Raw genomic sequence first — 22,403 nt, 5'->3', positions numbered from 1 at the left:
TTTTAAATTTGTGGTTTTCCCAGCCCATGATTGCCTTCATTTAGCGTGTTGAATTGTGGGATTTGCAGTCCAACCTCTGTAGTTTGTCCCTCTCATTCCTTGGTGACAAATCTGTTTTCCCTCCAAATTTCTCCTTTGCTCTGTGCATAGGCCTGTGTTCTCAAACAGTGCACCCCCAGCCACTATTTTGTGTTCATAAGCCAGTGAGTCAGCCCCCTGCCTCCCCCCCAGCAACAGGGATTTTCTACATCAGAGGGTGCTTCTGTGAGCTGTTTAAACTGTATTTACAGGGGCCTCTGCACTCGATTTTTGGCCAGCAGGGGGAGTAAAGCTTTATTCAAACAGTATTGTTAGATTTCGAGTTAGTGAAGCCTTTACCTGCAGAAGTCCAAAGTTGTGGATTGAGCCTGTCGGTCTCCTAGGAGATTCTGAACAGGAGCAAACAGCTTCCAACTCCCTGGCCAGCAAACCTTGTCTGAGGTTGCTGGGACCTTATATGGTGTGCTAGTGATTGGAACATGTGTACACTGATTGGTGGTTGTATCTGGTGTTTCTATTGGGTTAGGGTTAATGTCCTCATTTGTTGGGTATTTGAGGGTTCTGATTGGTTTCTCGGTCTGTGATTCAATCATTGCAGGGTTGGGACTAGGGCTAGGGTTAGGATTTCTATTGGAAGTAGGGACTAGGGCTACTTGTACCATTGGCTGCTTGGACTTGGGTTGGGACTAGTGGTAGGGCTAAGGCCTTTATTGGACGTAGAGATCAGGGTTTTTGAACTGATTGGGAGCTTGGACTAGGGTTAAGATTGGCTGCAAGGTCCTGGTCTCCTATTGGTTCTAGATGTTAGGGCTAGTGATGTGATTGGATAGTGTTAGGGCTAGGGTTCCTATTGGCTGAAGGGGTCTCCTGATTACTAGGGCTACAAAAAAGGCCAGGCTTAGAGCGTCTCAGCCCGGGCGTCGAGGCGAAGGGCGGAGAGGACAAGGGTAGTTGCCTGTTTGAGCCTGTTAAGGGCAGAGAGGACAAGGGTAGTTGCCTATTTGAGCCTGTTAAGGGCAGAGAGGACAAGGGTAGTTCCCTGTTTGAGCCTGTTCGAGACTGGTCGGTACTAGGGCCAGAAATGCTGCCCTTTTTCTCATTTAACAATATCCAGCCCACACCATCCACAACCACAAACAGAGCAACACACTCACACCAAATATACACCACGCACAACACTATGCACAGATTAATGTACCAGCATGCACCACCAACCCAACCAAACCACATCTACTTACCCTACTTTCCCAACTACCACACATATCCACCATCACCCACAAACAGTACACACCTCTATCCTATACCACTAACCAATACACTCATTACTAACACAACGCCAATCAACACCATAAATAACTACATCCCACTCAGACACACTCTCCCTGCTGTAATTACACCTAACAGTCCACCTTTTATCACTAACAAATATATAATGATCCTTCCATCAGTTGTCCAACAAACACCCTCCTCTCCCTTCTACCATAATAACACTAACACACAACACACACACTGCACACCACCAAACTTTGTAACTCTTGAAACAAACCAGTCTAAGATAAACACTCTCACCTCTACTTCATTCCCTCCTACACACAACATACACTATACACATAAACACATCACCACCCCCTCTACGTCACAATACCAATACCACTACTGTGATCGCCAAAATAACCTTTTCTAGACTCTCTCCTGCTCTACCCCTCCCTGCATCATTTGACACCTCTTTTTACTACACCGATCCCCTAAAACAAACATTTCTAAACTCTCCTCTCTGACTCCTTATTTATTTTATTATTTATTTGAAAGTTTTATATAGCGCGAACAAGATCTTTTCAGATATCAGAGCGCTTTACAAGCAGGGAATACCAAACAAGGGAATGACTACGTGAGTGAGCATAATAGTACAGGTAAATCAACAAATGCAAGTAAATAGTAAGGTAAGTGAAACAATAAAGCAGTTAAAACACATATTCGTAGGGATTTAGCAGAGTAATACAGGAAAAACATAGTCATCGGGATCGCGCTGGGTAATATAGATCGGTGCAGATACTTTACAGATCCAAGTTAAAAGTTCAAGTGTATTTGGCCATGAGAAGGGCTTTTACTTCTTTCTTAAAAAGTGTAACTGAGGAGATGAGCCTTGTTTCAGGAGGGAGTGAGTTCCAGATCCTGGGTGCCATTCCTGAGAAAAATTCCTGAGTTTTCCCTCCAAAACTCCTTTTTACTCATCCAAAAGCCTCTTCCTACTGCTAAGACTTAAAAAAAAAAGAAATCCTTCACTCTTTTATCCCTCCACTATCCTTTTTCAATCAAAATTAACAGACTAACATGTTCACTTCTCAAATTCCATATTCCATATTCAACTATACTAATATACTGCCCAAATAACTGAATAACATATCTACTACTCAAATTACTTTATATTTATACTATACTAATTTTCAGTCAGTCAATCAGTCAAATTTACTTTATTCGAGATAAAAACTCATAAAAGCATAAATACAAACAGACCATTGTTACTACACAATATTTACAATGACATATTTGATAGTACAATTAAAAAAGCTAAATTTATAAAAGAAATCATTTTGACAAAAGAGATTTAAAAAACAAATAAAACAATCAGTAATCATATATTCAAAGGCTGGTAGTAGTCAATGCCCTATAGACTTGTACATCTGCTTTAAAACACAGTTAGGCGGTTACATTTTCCACACACATATAAAAGCTAGAAAAGCACAAATTAATCACAGCAGTGTATCACTCCCGGGATGAGGCTTTTTTTCTAATGGCCCACATCCACCCTAGGTATTTAGCAACCGCAACTGTGATAACCGGCAAGGTGCTGGTGGAGATTAATCTTAATGCCACCATACTATCCCTAGTGGTTAACACCTTGCACATTGCTTTAAGCCAAACTCGTCGGGGGATATAGTAGGCCCTGCAAACAAAAAGAATATGGGCAATGGTCTCTTTATCATTTTTACAAGCCGGGCACATATTGGAATTACCATCAGCCCATCTACCAGTTAATGCTCTTATGGGGAGGGACCCTACTCTAAACTTGAAATAAAGTTTCCTGTCCCCGGGTTTTGTAATGCCATCCCAATAGGGCTCTAAACTGGGCGAAGCTTTAATCTCCAGAAAATGGCCCTCCATAGTAGATGGATCAGCGGCATTCCAATTCCGGTAAGCAACCATTTCCCAGTACTTTTCTTTTAAGGTGTCTTTAGACGGGAACGGGGCTACCTCCGGATTCTCCCACAACCCCTGCAACCCCATTCCCAACAGGGTTTTACTCAGTTCCTTCAGCCACGCTATCTTATGTAAATCATCCATTTTGATTACGTCCAAAAATCCCTGGGCATAATGGCCAAGTTCCGGAGTAACCCAGACACGTCGCCAATATAGTATAGGTCGTAATCTAGCCACATCAGCTAAGGCCTTTCTTCCTAAGTTGTAACGCAAAGGTTTCATTGGTGTGCTTTTAGGGAGACCAACAAGATTACGCAAAAAATATATTTTCAGCAAATGTTAAGTTATCCTAACTCCATATTTCGGCTCCATAAAGTGCAGAATTTAGAGCTTTTGCCTCATACAATTGAAGCTCGAGGAATGCTCTTTGGGCCCTATGCTCATAATGCTGTGTCAATCCTTACACCTGCTTCAAACAGGTGCAGGGTTTTGATGCAGTATAAGCCCAAAAGTGACTGAATCAAATCTTTTGGATTTCACTTAGTCACTTTTATGAGGTGTTCCTGTGCCAGAACACCCCCCACCTCTGCAGGAAAGCCTCCTCCTGGCGCAGGGCTTTATAATGTGACGCACCTTCCAATTACGTCACATTGTAAATATCATACATTATGGCACATCTTTTGCACCACCGCTGCATCACAAATGTGATGCAACGGTTGTGTAAAAGAGGCACAAGGGGGTTGTAAAACCGCCCCTAATACATACAAATTCATCCAGGCAGTTTCACCAATAGTGGAAATTGAAGCATAGAGTTGTAACATATTTATATGCATATGTTATATTCAAGTGCTTTGGAGGTACTACAGTATACTATAGGTAAACACCTTATAGATTTATGTTGTAACACATCCTTATAGTTCTGCACTTTCACATTCACCATACACTACTAATGGATTGATTCATTCATTTATGAACTACACATTCATTCTGACAAACTTTTACAGACTAACATAGAAATATACTTCTTTTTTTTTTCACCAGTAGAGGTAGTTCTGAAAAGAACTGTTTTTTGGCTTTGTAGTTTTTTCAACAAGTTTTTTTTTTTTTAACTAGAAAAATGGAACTTTTGAAACCAAAAAACTGTGCACCAGGAACAAAAAAGTTTTTAAAAGATTATTTCTTAGGGCAACGGTGCTGCTCTTGCCTCTTCACAATCAGGTCCACAGATTGCTCACCATAGCAAAGCATTTCTTTGCAATGTTTGCGGTTGAAAATTATTTCAGAAAACTGGGGAACAATAATAGGATGTGGACTGCTTCCAGGAGGTGGTAGTGCACTTGAGGTGCTAGCCACTGCAGGTGGAGGATTCTCCTGTAGGCTGCGCATTGCCTCCCTTGCATAATTGTGGGGATGCAAGTTTTTGACGTGACGGTCCATACTTGCAGTAACGAAAGAGTACTTTTTGGATGCGTCACCTCTGGATAATGTCACGTCACAGATTTTGCATGTGATTTTAGGTGCATTCACCTTTTTTTGTCCCTCTGGAAAAGTGAAAAATTTCCATATAAAGACTTCTTTCCTTTTTTTCTGAGGAGGTTCATTCAAAAATTCATCATCAGACGAATGGTCAGAAGGTGTTTGAGAAAGACCAGCCATATTGATGATAATTGTTCTAAAGGCCTTCAGCTCCCAAGAAAAGATCCTGCTCCTGAGAAAGTCCAAGTAGAATGATCAAAATGGGAGGGGTCTTTTAACAGTTGGAGTAGGAACTGTTATGAACCAATGAAATCTCTTCTTTTAAAGTCACATGGCTGTGCGTACTCTTACGGTGCGCTTACGGAGCTCTTACGGTGCGAGTACGTACGATGTACTGCCGCGATTTGCGTAATTGCTTTGAAAAGTAATACACGCTTATTAAAAGTAAAAAAAAAACTATTTTCATGATTATCCCAGATAATGTCTACCTTTAAAATTTACAATAAATACATAGATATATCGTTTTAAACATTATAAAACTTTCGTGGGGTTCGCGCACTGTGCGTCGTACAAGCTTAGATGACGTCACGCGGAAGCGCTGATGCGCCGCGTAACGTCAAAACGTATTTGGGACATATGAACGCGTACGCACTGAGTACGACTTACCGTACAAAGGACTGTGCGATTACCGTGCGCTTACGGTGCGATTATCCCCCAAAAAAAGGAATTATGTAGAACATAAGTTTTATATTTTTTAAAAACAAATTTAATTAATAAAAAAAATCATTTGTATTTCGTTTTGTTATTATTTTACATTAAAATATAAATAAAAAACATAATATGTAAATATTTAATATGAAAATGAAGAAAAAAGTATAAAAGAAAGAAATTTAACAATTAAAACATTTAACAATTATCATTTACAAAACCTTTGAAATTCACTGAAAAAACCATAGGTTTCACACACATTATAGTTAGAAATTAGCATTTAAAAAACCATAGAAATTCACTGAAAAAACCATAGGTTTCAAACATGTTAGAGTTAGCTGGACTTTTCACTCATACAAAACCATTGAAATTCCCCCATTATAGTTAGTTCAGCTAACTATAACTCGCGCGCCCGCAATGCACTGCTGATGATGTCACATATTACATCACTCATGAACTGGTCAGTGACATCACTCATGACATCACTGATGACATATCAAATGACATCACTGATGACATCACTGATGACATCATCCAGTGAATGTGTCTTTCTGAAAAATAAATATTTTTTATATATGTATATCTACATATATCTATATATATTCACTGAAAAAACCATAGGTTTCACACCAGTTATAGTTAGGAATTAGCATTTAAAAAACCTATTAAATTCACTGAAAAAACCATAGGTTTTACACCAGTTATAGTTAGCTGAAAATTTTACTCGCATAAAACTATTGAGATTCCCAGGTTATAGTTAGTTGGACTCACTATAACTTGCGCGTGCAATGCACTGCTGATGATGTCACATATTACATCACTCATGACATGGTCCCCTCCTCTTCCTCTTCCTCCTCCTCCTCTTCTTCACCACCAATGTATTGTTGTGGTGGTCCTCTTGGTGGTTGTGGTGGTGGTGGTGGTGCAGATGCTCCAGCTGTTGCTGCTACAGTAGCCATTTCAAAGTAGAAAAGAATTGTCTCTGTAGATGAAACAGGTCTTCCTCAGTCAAAGGACAAAGCCAGAGAAAGGAAGAAAGGTGTTTTTTTTATCATTTGCCAAAAGAACACATTGTATGGGAGTTTTTTTCACTTCCAGAGGGGAAGAAAAAAGTTAATGCAGCCAAGGTAACATGTCGAATCTGTGGTGCAGAACTCTCAAGGGACAATCCAGATAAAAAATATTCATTTGGTAATCATACCATGATTCGGCATATGACACGGAAACATCCTGCTAACTATTTTCGTGCAGAGATCAGGAAACTGGCCAGTCACCTCCCCCAGTGTTCATGGACCAGCTCCAAAAGAAAGGAACCCAGTCAATCAGGACCAGAAACATTAGAGATGATGCCTTGTATCCAGGAACGATTTGGTGATTTTAAAGTCACTTGTACTGGATGTGGCAAGCTTATGTCCTATGGGGAAAAGAGTATGAAGCTCATTGTCCTTGCTGGTGACAATCACGATTGCCCCAAAAAAAGAAGTAATTTTTTCAGTTTTTTGTTTTTTGCTCCAGTTGAGCCATTTTCAATTCCCTTTCTCTTTGTTTCTTCCCATAAAAAATAAAAAAAATATATAAAACTGTTTTGAAAAGCCAAAAAAAGTACAAAATGTTCAAAAAACAATAAAAAAAATATAAAACAACAAATAGAAGAAATAAAACAGTTCTTTTTAGAACTATCTTACATATATAAAATTAAACCTATATTTTTAATGAATCTCTGTCAATTTTTTTTTCTTAGGGTACGCGTACCGGGGCGCGCCCCCCCAAAAATAGAAAAATAAATGAATGAAGGAGTTAGCATGAGGGAAGAACACAAAGAGAGTAATGTTAAGAGAAAGAGAGCTACAGGATGAACACAGAGTGATTGTTTATTACATAGTAAACAATAGAGAAGGTGTAATTGGGTGAAAGTGAGAAAAGTAAAATGACTAAAGGAGCGAAAGAAAGGAAGAGAGAGGAAGAACACTAAAGTAGAGATAGTGGGAGAATGTGACTGGCTGTTGAAAAAAAAAGAAAGGACAGTAAAAAATGGGGAATGAAGGGTAGTGGCGGAACCGGGATAAATGAAGAACAATGAGGGAAAGTGAGAAAAGACCAGGTAGTATAAGTAAAGAGGGGTGAAAGAGGGGGGGAAATTGAATTAGGATAAGACATGGGGAGTGAGAAAGAGAAAGGACAGAGAGTAAAGGAAACAGTACCTGAATGGGCTTGAGTGAAGCAGCAAAGAAAGATAAGTAATGCAGTGTGTGTGACTTATAGGGAGTCAGTGGGTGTAGGTTGGGGTGTGGGTGTGTAAGGTGTGTCTGTGGGTGTGGCTGTGTGGGGTGTTTCGGTGTGGGTGGAGGTGAGGGTGTGTGAAATATGTGTGAGTAGTGTATGAGTGTGGGGTGTATATGTGTTCGATGTATGTGTGTGTATGGAATGTGTGTGTGTGTTTGAGGTGTGTGTGTGGGGTGTATGTCAGACGTGTGTCTATGTTTTGGGAAGGGGATGAGGTGTGTGTATAGGAGTGAATTAAATAATTAAGAAAAAGAGAATGAGTGAAGAAGTAAAGGAAGGGAACAGAGGGTAAGTGAAGTAAAGATTGGGAACTGAAAGAAGTTGAATATGAGAGGGGAAATAGGGAAAGGGGAGTAAACATGGAGAATAAGTGAGGGAAGCAGAGTAAAGAAACAGGAGTGAGGTTCGTTGAGAAAATATTAGTGATGTTAAAGCAAAGGGTGATGACAAACTACATTTTTTTAGTCACACTTACCATATAATTAATGTAAACTCAATTACATGTTTTTACTACACTTTTTATCTGTGAAAGAGAGAAGAAAAAATAAGTTATAATTAGTAAAATATGTATTTTAAATTGAAAGATACAAATGAAGAGGTTACAAATCATAACAGTGTATTTAGAAATAAAGTAAGAGTGAAGGACACAGAAAGGGAAATAAAGTAAGGTAGAAGGACAAAAAGAGAGAAAAAGAAATAGAAGGAGAGCAAATTACTAAGAGTAAGGAATATAGATTCACTGAAAGAGAGGAAGATAAGAACAGAGAAGTGACATGAAGGTAAGAAAGATACTAAAACAATGTGAGTTGGCAAAACTAAATCTGGAAACAGTAGTAAGTAAAAAGATAATGACTGAGACAGAAAACAGTCTAATTAAGGATGCATTTAGAAGAATGAGGAATAGAAGATAACTAAGAGTAAGTGAAGAACAGTCATAGAGTAAAAGGATGAAGGAAGAGAGGATAATATACAACGATTGAGGTAAATGGACTGAGATGGAGTACAATGAGTGAGAAAAGGAAATGTGTAAGGGAGGAAAAAAAGGAAAGAGAGGAGAAGACGACTAAAACAGTGGTACTGAGAGAAAATAATTTGGTGATGAAAGTAAAGAGAAGGACATTGAAAGAAAGAAAACGAGGGATAGTAATAGAACCACAGTAAAAGAAATGGGATGAAGAACGATGAGAGAGGAGCAGTGAAGTTGTTGTAAAAGAAATGATAGAAGGTAGATAAACACAAGTGAACATAAGACAAGGAGAGTGAGGCACTGAGGACATAGAAGTAGTGAACGAAAAATAGAGAGAAGAGGTCAAAAGTAAGGAGCAAACAAAGATAAGCAAGGGAGAGTGGGTGATTTATAGCGATAGAGTGCAATAATACTGCTGAGTGAGTAAACAGAAATTACTAAAACAGCAAAGGAGGAAAATACGGAAAAGGGAAGTAAAGCAGAGAGACTGAAAGCTGAAAAGTTATGCAAGGGAGAGAAGGGATGCAGACAGTTGAAATGAGAATGAAGGGTTGTCAAAGAAGTAGAGTAAAGGAACGGGGGTTACAGAGAGTGAGAGAAAGACATTATAAGTGAGTAAAAAGAGATGAAAGAGGATGGAAAAAGGAAAGTGAGTGTCAGAGAATGGGAATACAATTTAATTTACACAATCCAAAGTACAGATTAACTTCTACAACATGTTACATAGTTTCTTTTTGCTGTTCTCAGAATATATTGAATTTCACTTAAAACAGTGAGTTCAAATTACTCATCATATCACATCGGAAAAAAAAAACCACAATCTAAAAGATTGTGTTTTAATAAAAACTTAGATACTGACAAATGACAAATGTACGCTAATCTTTGATTGACTTACTTTTCCTTGAGGCCAAATAGTATATCATGGACGTCCTTTTCTCGTTGCAAAGTACTTTGCTGTTCACTTAAAAATCCATTTCATCGACTTTCTAAAAGAAAAGCTCCAAGAACATCTGGAATATTTTCAATATTTTCATATACTCCTTTTTTTCAGTCATGACTCTTTACTCATTCCTGCACCTTTCCATTTGGCCAAATAGTGTCAGATGTATGAGTATATTTTCAAATTAATTCTCAGACACTCTGAAATAACCTTTTTCCCGACGTTCTGAAATAAAGCACAACAACATTTTCACAATATTTAAGTATTTCTAAAACCATCTCTGACTCACTCATGTTCATCATTTTGTATAATACTAATATTAATAACTATGAGATCCACTTACAGTACCTATATGACAAGTCAATTTTTTATATTGGCTGGATCACTTTTACTCAGAATATATTTTTAAATAGCAAAATAACCTTTATTAACTACTCCCGTCTTCATAGGCCAATTACTTTTACCTACATTTTGGCTGTAAAAACACTAGGTATGAATTTATAAAGCCAAAAGGCAAACGTTGTTTGAAAGTCAAATGAGTGTCGTTACATTTGGTCCAACCTTTAGAAGTTTTTAAATAGCATGTGTAATGCCCTGATGTTGTAGAAGGACCGTCATGAAAAATAATAGCTACAGTTGTAAAGGTTCTTCCTGATATCGATAACTGAGAAGCCACGAAATTTTTAATAGAAGTTGTCAATTTAGTTCCATCAGGTCTACATCGTTGGAACATTAAAATGACATAGTGACCATAATTTTGTAAAAATAATGTGGACAGCATTGCAGACTTACATTGGGTACACACCATATTGTGATCCGCTGATTTAACTAGATTATTAAAAGGCACTGATTTGCAGTCTGGTAAAGTCAAATATATAAATCTTTCAGAGTCTATTCTAGTAGTACTTGATGAAGCACAGTTATCACAGTCATGTTGCCATTGATAAGAAAGGTTAAAAAGATTTTTTATATCTACTCCTTCATCTTGCAATACATCAAACATATACATTAAAAATTCCTGACAATGCTGCTGAATATTCTGTGAAAATTGATTTTGACCTGAACATATGTCTAGAAGATTTCTAATTTCTGAAACACTTTCTATTTTTGCTCTATCACTACTACATTTCTCTAACACAGAATTCAATAAACAGCACAATGTTTGTTCCCGATTTTCGACAATCTGTTTTTGTAAATTTTGAAGAAAAAAACCAACATTAACTACTACATTAGCATAGCAGTTGACACCAGAACTGTTTTCAAACTGAAATCCAACAACATCTTCAACAGAATCTTTTTTCTTTCTCTTTACAATTACACTTTTATCTACTTTATGCCTTTTTGCTGATACCTCACTGCAATTACTCTCATTTCTTCTTTTTCGGCCTACCACACTTTTTTCAATCAGAGGATATTGAGGCAAATGTGGAGCATACTCTCTTCTTAACCTATTGTATTCTTTAACAGAATCTAGATCTGCACAAATCTTTGTTTCATCACACTCAATCAAGTACAATCCTGATAAAGTTCTGACTCGTGATAATGCCACATATGCCATACCCTCTTTAAACACAGAACTTCCAATGTTCACCAAAGCGCTATCTACACTTAAACCTTGAGACTTATGAATTGTCACCGCATATGCCAAACAAATAGGAAACTGTTTTCGGCGAACATATAAGTCTTTCACGAGCAAAAATCTAGCTGAACAACGACAAATTTGTTCTATTTCATCAATGCCATCAAATTTAATTTATAAAATTTCAATTCCATCTATTTTTTTGTAATTCACAAAACCAACAACATGACCCATTGCTCCATTTACCAGACCTCCTTCAACATTTAAATTCCTTCTAAAAATGATACGACAATTTAAACACACATTCAGAGTCTTTTCAAAACCAGCAGTTTTAGATTTAGTCTTCTCTAATGAATCCAATTTTGATTTCAAATTTTCAGACAAAATAATTGTTGCTCCCATATGCTCTATTTTATCTGTAGCTTCCGGTTTCACCATCTCTTCATTTTCTAACTGTAACATTTTGTTGTTGAACATGGAACATTCTTTCAGAGTTGGCATCAAACATATGCCAGATTTCTTCTCGTTAATTTTCTTAAAAATATTCTCGGGAAGAATGTTTTCATTTGGGTACAAATTTGAAATTAATCGTCCATGTAAAGCTTCTTTCCCTTGCTGACTTACTTTTCCGATTCTTACATCTTGTAAAATATTTTTATAATCTTCATCCTTTGCCTGCCGCATATTTTGAAGCAGTTCTGCATATTTGAAAATTAACCATATATTAACGTTTCCAATGCTTCCTAAGCACTTCCTGGTATCTTCATGCGTGAGCATTTTGAACACAGGTTGTCCTTTCACTGGAGTCAACTGCAGAAGATTTCCAAAAACAATAATATGTTTTCCTCCAAATAAGACATCATAGTCTGTTCTAAGAATTTCTTGCATTCTCAAATGCACAAAAGCAAGCATTATATTTGACACCATGCTTACTTCATCAATGATAAGAAGTTTCATTTTCTTCAGGACTCTCGAAACTTCGGAACACGCATCTCCAGATAGCTTGTGATACTCCAATTTGTTATCATGCTCCACCGGCAGCATCAGTAAACGATGTAAAGTAATACCTTTAATGTTATGTGCTGCCAGCCCAGTTGGAGCGGTAACAACACAAGACAGCGATGATTCAGTCCTTTTCTGCAGATAAGTTGCAATTGCTTTAATCAGAAAACTTTTTCAGTTCCTGCTTCTCCACTCACGTACAGTTGGACAGGCTTAAATGATGTACATGAGCACTCTTTTTTTCTCATGACTGAATCCATGTTCAATCTGTTCTGTGACTTCGTCAAATCTCTGTTTCTGCTCAAGGTTTAGTTGTTTCACCAAATCTTCTAAGTTAACTTCATCATCTTGAGCTTGTTCCATAGCTCTTTCCACCTCATCCATGGCAGTGGCAGCTTCATTTTGGATAATTGGTCCTCCAAGTGGATCCTGACTCAATGAAGCAGAACTCTGACTGTCTTGAGAACTGTCTCTAGCAATCTCTGCAGCAATTGTGGCTTCTTGCTCTATTTCTTCGTTCAACATTTGCAGATAATTTGGGAAAACAGGACATTCTATGGTATCCTTGGTTGCATTAAAAGAATCTTAGTAACAGAGAAAATTTCCAAGTAGTTCCTCTTCTGTACGCCATGGCTTAAAGAGTTGCAAAAGAGCTAAATAGTAAAATTCCCTTTTCTCTGGATTTTCGCAACTCAATTTTCGATGTTTAATCAAATGGCCTTTTTTCTGTCTCACTAGACATCCTTCACACCCAATGATAGCATATATTCCATTGTTAATATCTTCTCTGATGGTTCTCTTATAAATATAGTTTTGCAGAACTTCATACAAACAACTGTTCTCAAGATGACTACTTCTATTTGGATAGTATGTATCCAACATGTTGGTCTTCAAAATATCTGTACTTTCTGGTTCTTTCTCCGCCAAATACTCTATTTCTTGTACAGATTTCAAAACTCGATTTTGTGTTGCAGCAAGACCTAGACTCACCCAAATGATGGTTCTAGATTTGGCATATAGACTTGCTGATGACAATCGATCAGAACATTCATATGCTCCAATTTCTTGATGCGACAACATCTTCAGACTGTAACTGTATAATTTCTTGCTTAGACTCTTTTCATGTGAAATGTCCTCCCACATTTCCTTCAGTTCTGTCTTTTCTTTTTTTGTGATGTAAGACGTCACATATCGAGCCACAGCAATAGAGTTGTCAGCAATGAATTGAGACTCGTCTCTCCTCAACAACATGGATTCATCCCTAAGCGTGATACAACCGCACATATTAATATGGCTATTTCAGCTTTTGATGCGGCACGGATTAAACATACCCCACTCGGTATGATTTTATTAGATGCTGAAAAAGCATTTGACCGGGTGGGGTGGGTTTTTTTGTGGGCCGCATTACAGTCATTTGGCATTAAAGGAAAACATCTACGATGGATCCAATCTTTATATGATAATCCGATGGGTAAGATCTCATATATGGGAAAATGTTCTTCTTTGTTTTCCATCAAAAGAGGGACAAGGCAAGGGTGCCCTTTATCACCATTACTTTTTGCTCTTGCGATAGAGCCTTTTTTGATTGCTTTACAGCGTCAAACACTAATCAGTCCTTTTTTTAATGGATTAAACAAACTAGATATAACTGTATATGCTGACGATATTGCAGTTTTTTCCCCAGATGCCGCTAGAACTATGAAAGGTATTTTAATAGAGGCTGACATCTATGGCTCAGTTTCTGGCTACAAACTTAATACCACCAAAACCCAAGTCGTCATGAATTATCAACCTAGCATTCCTGTCCCTGGAATTAGTAACGTAGCCACGTACTTGGGTGTTAAAATATGCTCAGATATTGATTCCATCATAGGACTAAATTATGAACCTTTATTAAAAGAAACTGCCATGCAACTTAAAAAATGGCATAAACTTCCAGTTAATATGATTGGGCGAATAAATCTAATAAAAATGAAAATCTTGCCAAAATTTCTGTATCTGTTCCGAACAATTCCTTTGCGGGTCAATAATTCCTTCTTTACTAGACTAGAAGGTATTATTGGAAGCTTTGTATGGGGATATAAAAAAGCTCGGCGGGCTGTATCACTGCTTAAACTTCCTTTTAGCCAAGGAGGACTGCTTTTTCCAGACTTTAAACTTTACTACTGGTCAGCATTTATGACCCGGATTTGCAGTTTGGCAGTTTTTGATAAATGCTTATATTTTCACAAATTTTTACTAGGATCAGATGTCAATATGTTTTTGTATAGGATGAATGACCCCAACTATTTTAAAAGGGTTAAATTTAAGACCATAAGGGATACTGTGAGTATCTGGCGATTTATTATGGCTAAATGCAATACATCTCTTTTTCACAGTCAAACACCTTTATGGGGCAATCCCGGCTTCCCCACTATTTTTCATGAGCCATCGTGTCAATTGTTTTTAAACTCTGGTATTTGTCTTTTGGGGGATTTATTTGATCACCTTGGCTTTATGGCATTTGATAAGATGAAACTTTGCTACAACCTACCTGAAACAGCTAGGTTTAAATACTATCAGGTCAGAGATTACTTAGTAAAAAAAATAGAACTATCCACAATCTCAGAATCGGAGATATGGGACTGTATCTATAGGGATGTTGATAAATCTATTATAAGCCTTAGTTATAAGCTTTTCTCTGATCTCAAGACCGGTGATGCAACTATTTTAACAGAGAAGTGGAATAGGAAACTGGCAATGAGTATTCCCACAGATCTAATTGTCACATCATTTAAAAGCCTAAACACATCAGTTCAATCCTCTAGTTTAAAATTGCAGATGTTTAAAACAATCTGTCAATTATATTATACTCCTGAAAGGATACTTAAATGGGCAACGAACAACACTCATTCAGATAAAACGAAATGCCCGAAATGTGATTTGAGTGGTGCGGACATTGTTCATATGTTCTTTACCTGCCCTCACCTTAAGGAATATTGGGAAGGAATAACTAAGGTTATCACTGAGAGGTTGGAACAACCTTTTTTATTCTCAAACATCGATGTTTGTGTAGGCATCAATGGGGGTGAAATGTCTAAAGATTTGCTGAATATTCTAATCACATGTGGAAGGTTAATTGTTTCTATATCATAACAATTCGTAGGGGAGGGTCCGAGGGATGTGATTTAACGACCCTACTGGCTAATACCCCCTATATAGCTACATCAAAAACAACAGAGCCAGTAGGTCGGAGAATGCTGAGATAGAAGAAACGACACTGATGGGAGGGCACAGATGGATTAACTATGGTGCCTAGAAAGAGGCCCTATACAGATCGTGTTGGATTTTTTCCAAGCAAGTCAGACAGTGATTCTTTCACACTGTCCCCTCACTATCTTTTAATCTGACGTCCAGGCGAACACTATTAAAGGTCTTTGTTTGCCTTGATAGTCATTTTAGTACACTTCACTTGATTTAATTTTTTTGCACTGCACATATCAGCCCTACCTTTTGTACGAACAACTGCGATAACCGTACCCTGGTCCAGTGTTGCATTGCTAATATACACAGGGCGATTGCACACTGTCCGAGGTTGGGAAGTCCTACATGATGAGGCTCCGCCAGTAGGTGGGCTGATAGGACTTAATCAGCTTTTGTTGACAGGTCCCTTTCCCCCCCTTTTTCTTTCTAGGCACCATAGTTAATCCATCTGTGCCCTCCCATCAGTGTCGTTTCTTCTATCTCAGCATTCTCCGACCTACTGGCTCTGTTGTTTTTGATGAAGGTTAATTGTTGCCAGAGCATGGATCCAAAAGAACCCTCCAACAGTTTTAGAATGGTGGAGTTTAGTAAAGGAGATCCATAGTATGGAAGCCGCTATTGCAGAATCTAGGGGAGTGCAGGCCAGACGAAAAATTGACAGAATATTGGGGTTATTCATGTCTTAGCAAATATTTTTCAAAATGCTTGGTTACTGATTCTTAAATTCTTTGTTTTGCACTGTATAAGCTTTACTAAAAAGGTATCTAAATGTAATTATGGAATTCTGTTATATTCCTGGTTCTTTTGTAATTCTTGGAAAAAATGAACTGTTTACTGACTATGTGATCCTTTGATGCAAATAAAAATAAAAAAAAAAAAAAAAAAAAGCAATGAATTGAATATCCATGTTAGCATTCCACATGGACAAAATCACTGGGTTGTAGTCGTTGATGTACTTGGACTCTTCGTTTCTTTTTAAATTGTATGTATTTTTTGGTGATTTCCTCGTAACACTATGTCGCAGAGAAGACATCAAATTATTTACTCTTCCTTTAGAAATCACTGGTCGTGGAAAGCCGAAACGACATTTTGTGTAGAACTTGTCCTTGTTTCTGAATTTTCGTCGACAGTACTTTCCACAACGATGGAATTGAAAGCGTAAAACTTGTTGCCTTAAACTGTTTTCTTCTGTAGTTTTCGGAACAGCACATGTTGAATACTCTTCAATGAAGCTCATCACTGTCTCATCTGAATCTGTTCCAAATTTGGGTGCATCTTTAATCCACAACAACATATATATGTGAGGAGCACCTCTCGCTTGATACTCCTTTCTCCAAAAGAAATCCAAAACCTCTCCAAGGGGAGGATTTTTTTTGTTGGTAATAAAAGACATCATAGCTCAAATCTATGATTGAAATATCTGCATACATTCACTGGATCCAAAGAACACAGTTCTCCAGGTGTTTTGAATTCTATATTTTGTATATTTGCATTTGCCTCTCGTAGAAATTGAAGTAAGTCGTCCCATGCATACTCGGCACAGCTAAGAGTGAGGAACCATGTAGGAGTTCCTAAGTTTCTTAGCATACATTTCAATTCCCCATGACGACGGTACCAATACTCATTTGTACCACGCTGACATGCCATGAGATTGATTAGATGAGATTCCAAAATATTATCTTGCAGATTCACTTTCTCCATAAAGTCCCTCGCGAAACATTTTGCAGATGTGCTCCACTTTTTACTGCATAAGAAAGCCCAGACAAGTCACTTTCATACAGTAGATGAAACACATAGGGAATGCATTGACGAAACCTTGGATCTTCAGCATATAATCTTACAGTTCGATATTCAGATGCAGGAATTTGAAGTGGACGATCGTCATATCGTCCACCTCGACCTGTTGGAAATAGCTGTGGAAAACAACGAGCTTCCAAACTTTCTTCCCATACACTAATGGGACTTCCTTTTGCTGCCTTCATTTGAAACAATTCAATTGCATTCCCCATTACTTCTTTGGAATGCAAAGGATGAACAGTATAATGTTCATATATTTCTTCACTTCTAGACACATCATCTTTTTCAATTTGGCCGCCTGGACAATCACTGTCTTCATCTGCAGCTGTTTCCTCTGCTGCAACACATACATCTTTGTAATACTCATTGTTTTTGACCAAATACAACGTTGCCTTTTTGACTTTCCTAACATCCACTAAATCTTGCCATATTTTCTTACTCTTTGTCGGAACCCCATTAACTAGAATAACTAAAGGTTCCTCTTCTACTTTTTCTATACCAATTGAATCAATATTTTTTTTTAAATCAAGAGGCAAATAAACAACTCTTCCCTTTAATCCTCTCTGCAAATCTGAAGGAGGCAATTTCCCTATCTTAGGCTCCATTCGAACAATTGCCTGAAAAGGGTAGACACATTGAATCAAAATAGACTCATATGTATTTAAATCCATCAATTCACGGGGGAATGTCTACCAACTCCAGTTTATTATGAACAGCTCTAGCAGGCATTCTGTTTTGATTTAATTTATCATAACAATATTCACAAATACGCTGATCAGAACTCAAATCAAAACAATTCTCCACCCACAAATAAGTTGCAAAATCCTTCCACTCATAATTATTCATCTTTTCACTTTTTACGTATAAATCAACTTATCTAGTTTGATGTTTATAATGACTTCGTCGACAACACACACAAGTAAAATTCAGCCTTTCACTTGATTTCACCTTAAACCTGGTAATTTCCTGCTCAAACTTTTCTGTACTTGAAATCTGTACATTCTCTTCCACATTACCTTGAATTGCTGTGTCAATTTCTACACTGTCCTCTTTTTCACCAAAATAACAAATCTCAATTTCTTCACAAATCTTCTTCACATCTAATTCAGTTTCATGCAAAAGAGCACTGTTTAATTGTTTAAGCTTAAGTGCTGGACTTTTTGCATAATACAACATTCTCACTAATTTCCTCATTTTGGTATGATGCACTGTTAACATCCTAAAATGATGAAAAACACTCTGACAGACTTTTCTAGAAAGACAAGCCAGTGAATGGCCTTCCAAACCTGTGTTTTCTCTCACTCTGCAAGGATCTAAGTCTTGCAACAACTTCACTTTCTGCTTTAGACTTTTCTTACTATATGTACGTAAGAAATTACAAAACAAATCAATTGATTCCTGTCGCACACTACAAATACGACTACACTTCCAAGTGTACACTGGACCCTTAGTACGTCTCCCTAAAACTTCATCAGTTAACACCTCTTCTGGTTCTCTAGGCGCAAGTTTCTCTTTTTCAACCGGACAACCGTCTTTCACTTCATATGCTCGACCACTGGTGTCAACTGCATGCACTAAATCATTCTCCTGGAAGTAACTCTCCTCATTAAAAAATGACTCACAACTTGAACTGTGCATCCATTCTCCAGAAAAAACTTTACAAAAATTAGTCCGATTAATTACTCTTTTCCATCTACTGTTGAAAACATCAATTGTCTTGTTAAGTGTCCTAATTCTATTGATTATTAAAATAAATAATTTTTTCTTAACTTCAAAAGCCTGATCAACAATCTTCTCTACACTTTTCTTTTTCTTATAAAAAGCAGCTCTCTGTTTATCTTTCCTAATGTTTTTTAACAAATTTAAAACCACCCTATTGCGAAACATTCGTTTACGAATGTCTCTAAACTGATTCTGCCTTCTATTCCTATACATATTATTCTCTCCTGCTCCAGTTGTAGGATTCTTTGAGGTTCTCTCCTTCCTTTTCAAATTTACTCTCTCATTTTCTTTTTCTACATGCTGTCCATCCTTTTTTTTTTAAAGTACATATGTTCCGAATAAAATACTTAGTTGTCTTACAAGGAGCTTGGTTCCTGTTTTTTGAAGTATTTGTTGTGGAAGAGTGCTGTAATTCCGTTGATGTTTTTGATTTTTGTCAGTTACGTTGTTTTCTTGTCCTTTCCCTTGTGGGCATCTTTGCTTACTCTTGAAATCTTGATTTCAATCTGTGTTAAAGAAAAAAATAGCACATTATAGACTACTATTACCAAACAACAAAGCAATGACAAAAAGCAAACAATCTATTCAGGGTTACAGATCAGGTGAGGATTCTCCAGGGGTGCACAAAAGGGGAGGCCTGTATTGAAGAGTATAGTGGAAGACAGCTCTGTCCACAGGTACAAAGAAGATTAGACCTGTGTCTAAGAGTCCAGTAGGGGATAGACTTCATGAAGTCTAGTCCACTGCACTCTTATACACAGGCTTCACCACCTATGCTTCCCGGGAAAGGCTTCTCTCCCACTACAGTCTTGATCATAAACCTCACCTCCTCTTGTTGCACCATATTTAAAAAGTGACGCATGTAGGTAGATGCGTCATTTATTAAACCTTTTGCACCACATTATACCTCTGTCAAGTGTAATGTACAGAGAGGGGTCATTTCTCCGCAAAAAGCCTCGTGATAACGACACAGTGAAATCTACGAGATTTCACTGCGTCACTTTTAGGACACTGTTACGTCAAAAGCTTGCACCTGCCTCACAGCAGAGATAAGACTGAGGCAAACGCTTTCACATGGGGCTTTCCCCATGTGATACGATTCTCACACCTAAGCAGGAGTGCAGATGAGATGAAGACTGTCCAGGGGAGCACAAAACGTGAGGCTTGTGTTAAAGAGTGCAGTGGACAGTACTAAACTGGAGTAGTGTGCAAGAAAAAGATGAGCCTCATTTATAAAACCATGCGTCAGTTTTGCGCTACTGATGCGTCACTTTTTGTGACGCATTGGCGGCATAAAACATGTACCTTTTTGCACCATATTTAAAAAGTGACGCATGTAGTTAGATGCGTTATTTTTTAAACCTCTGCACCACATTATACCTCTGTCAAGTGTAATGTACACAGAGGGGTCATTTCTCCGCAAAAAGCCTCGTAATAATGACGCAGTAAAATCTATGAGATTTCACTGCGTCACTTTTAGGACACTGTTACATCAAAATCTTGCACCTGCCTCACAGCAGGGATAAGACTGAGGCAAACACTTTCAAATGGAGCTTTCCCCATGTGATAGGATTCTGACACCTAAGCAGGAGTGCAGATGAGATGAAGACTGTCCAGGGGAGCACAAAAGGTGAGGCTTGTGTCCAAGAGTGCAGTGGACAGGACTAAACTGGAGTAGTGTGCAAAAAAAAAAGAACCTCATTTATGAGGGCCTGCGTCAGTTTTGCACTGCTGATGCGTCACTTTTTGTGACGCATCGGCGGCATAAAACATGTACCTTTTTGCGCCATATTTAACAAGCATTGAAAATGCAATAGGTCTCGCAATAGAAGAGTTTAACTTTTTTCGTTTTGCAAATGGATGAGTGGCGTTGCGTGGATGAGTGGCGTTGCGTGGATGAGTGGCGTTGCGTGGATGAGTGGCGTTGCGTGGATGAGTGGAGTGTGAGTGGCGTTGCGTGTGTGAGTGGCGTTGCGTGTGTGAGTGGCGTTGCGTGTGTGAGTGGCGTTGCGTGTGTGAGTGGCGTTGCGTGTGTGAGTGGCGTTGCGTGGGTGAGTGGGGTTGGAATGCAATAGGTTTCGCATTAGAAAAGTTGGAGTTATTGGTCTTGTAAATGACATAATTTATTTATTTTTTCGTTGTTAAAATTGCTAAATTGATGGCTTTGTCATTTACAATGCCAATAGTTATAACTTTTGCGAATGTGACACCTATAGCATTTGGAATGCAACATGTTTTGTATTTACGTGACTTATATGGCAGCTCTGGTCGTTATGCTACATCTCTAGATAGTTTTATCTTTCGCAAATGTGACACCTATTGTAACACAATATGTGTTGTGAGGGTGAGTGAGGGTGAGGGGTTGAGGGTGAGGGGTTGAGGGTGAGGGGTTGAGGGTGAGTGAGGGTGAGGGTGAGTGAGGGTGAGGGGTTGAGGGTGAGTGAGGGTGAGGGGTTGAGGGTGAGTGAGGGTGAGGTGTTGAGGGTGAGTGAGGGTGAGGTGTTGAGGGTGAGTGAGGGTGAGGGGTTGAGGGTGAGTGAGGGTGAGGGGTTGAGGGTGAGTGAGGGTGAGGGGTTGAGGGTGAGGGGTTGAGGGTGAGTGAGGGTGAGGGTGGGTGAGGGTGGGTGAGGGTGGGTGAGGGTGGGTGAGGGTGAGGGGTTGAGGGTGAGTGAGGGTGAGTGAGGGTGAGGGGTTGAGGGTGAGTGAGGGTGGGTGAGGGTGAGGGGTTGATGGTGAGTGAGGGTGAGGGTGAGTGAGGGTGAGTGAGGGTGAGTGAGGGTGAGTGAGGGTGAGTGAGGGTGAGGGGTTGAGGGTGAGTGAGGGTGAGGGTGAGTGAGTGTGAGGGGTTGAGGGTGAGTGAGGGTGAGGGGTTGAGGGTGAGGGGTTGAGGGTGAGTGAGGGTGAGGCTGAGGGGTTGAGGGTGAGTGAGGGTGAGTGAGAGTGAGGGTGAGTGGTGGGTTGAGGGTGAAGGGTTGAGGGTGGGTGAGGGTGAGGGGTTGAGGGTGAGTGAGGGTGAGGGGTTGAGGGTGAGTGAGGGTGAGGCGTTGAGGTTGAGTGAGGGTGAGGGTGAGTGTGGGTGAGGGTGAGGGTGAGGGGTTGAGGGTGAGTGAGGGTGAGGGTGAGTGAGTGTGAGGGGTTGAGGGTGAGTGAGGGTGAGGGGTTGAGGGTGAGGGGTTGAGGGTGAGTGAGGGTGAGGCTGAGGGGTTGAGGGTGAGTGAGGGTGAGTGAGAGTGAGGGTGAGTGGTGGGTTGAGGGTGAAGGGTTGAGGGTGGGTGAGGGTGAGGGGTTGAGGGTGAGTGAGGGTGAGGGGTTGAGGGTGAGTGAGGGTGAGGCGTTGAGGGTGAGTGAGGGTGAGGGTGAGTGTGGGTGAGGGTGAGTGAGGGTGAGGGTGAGTGAGGGTGAGTGAGGGTGAGGGTGAGTGAGGGTGAGGGTGAGTGAGGGTGAGTGAG

This window comes from Lissotriton helveticus, chromosome 4_1 (assembly GCF_964261635.1).
Source record: "Lissotriton helveticus chromosome 4_1, aLisHel1.1, whole genome shotgun sequence".
In the NCBI taxonomy this organism is placed as follows: Eukaryota; Metazoa; Chordata; class Amphibia; order Caudata; family Salamandridae; genus Lissotriton; species Lissotriton helveticus.
Note: the sequence above shows the minus strand (reverse complement) of the source record.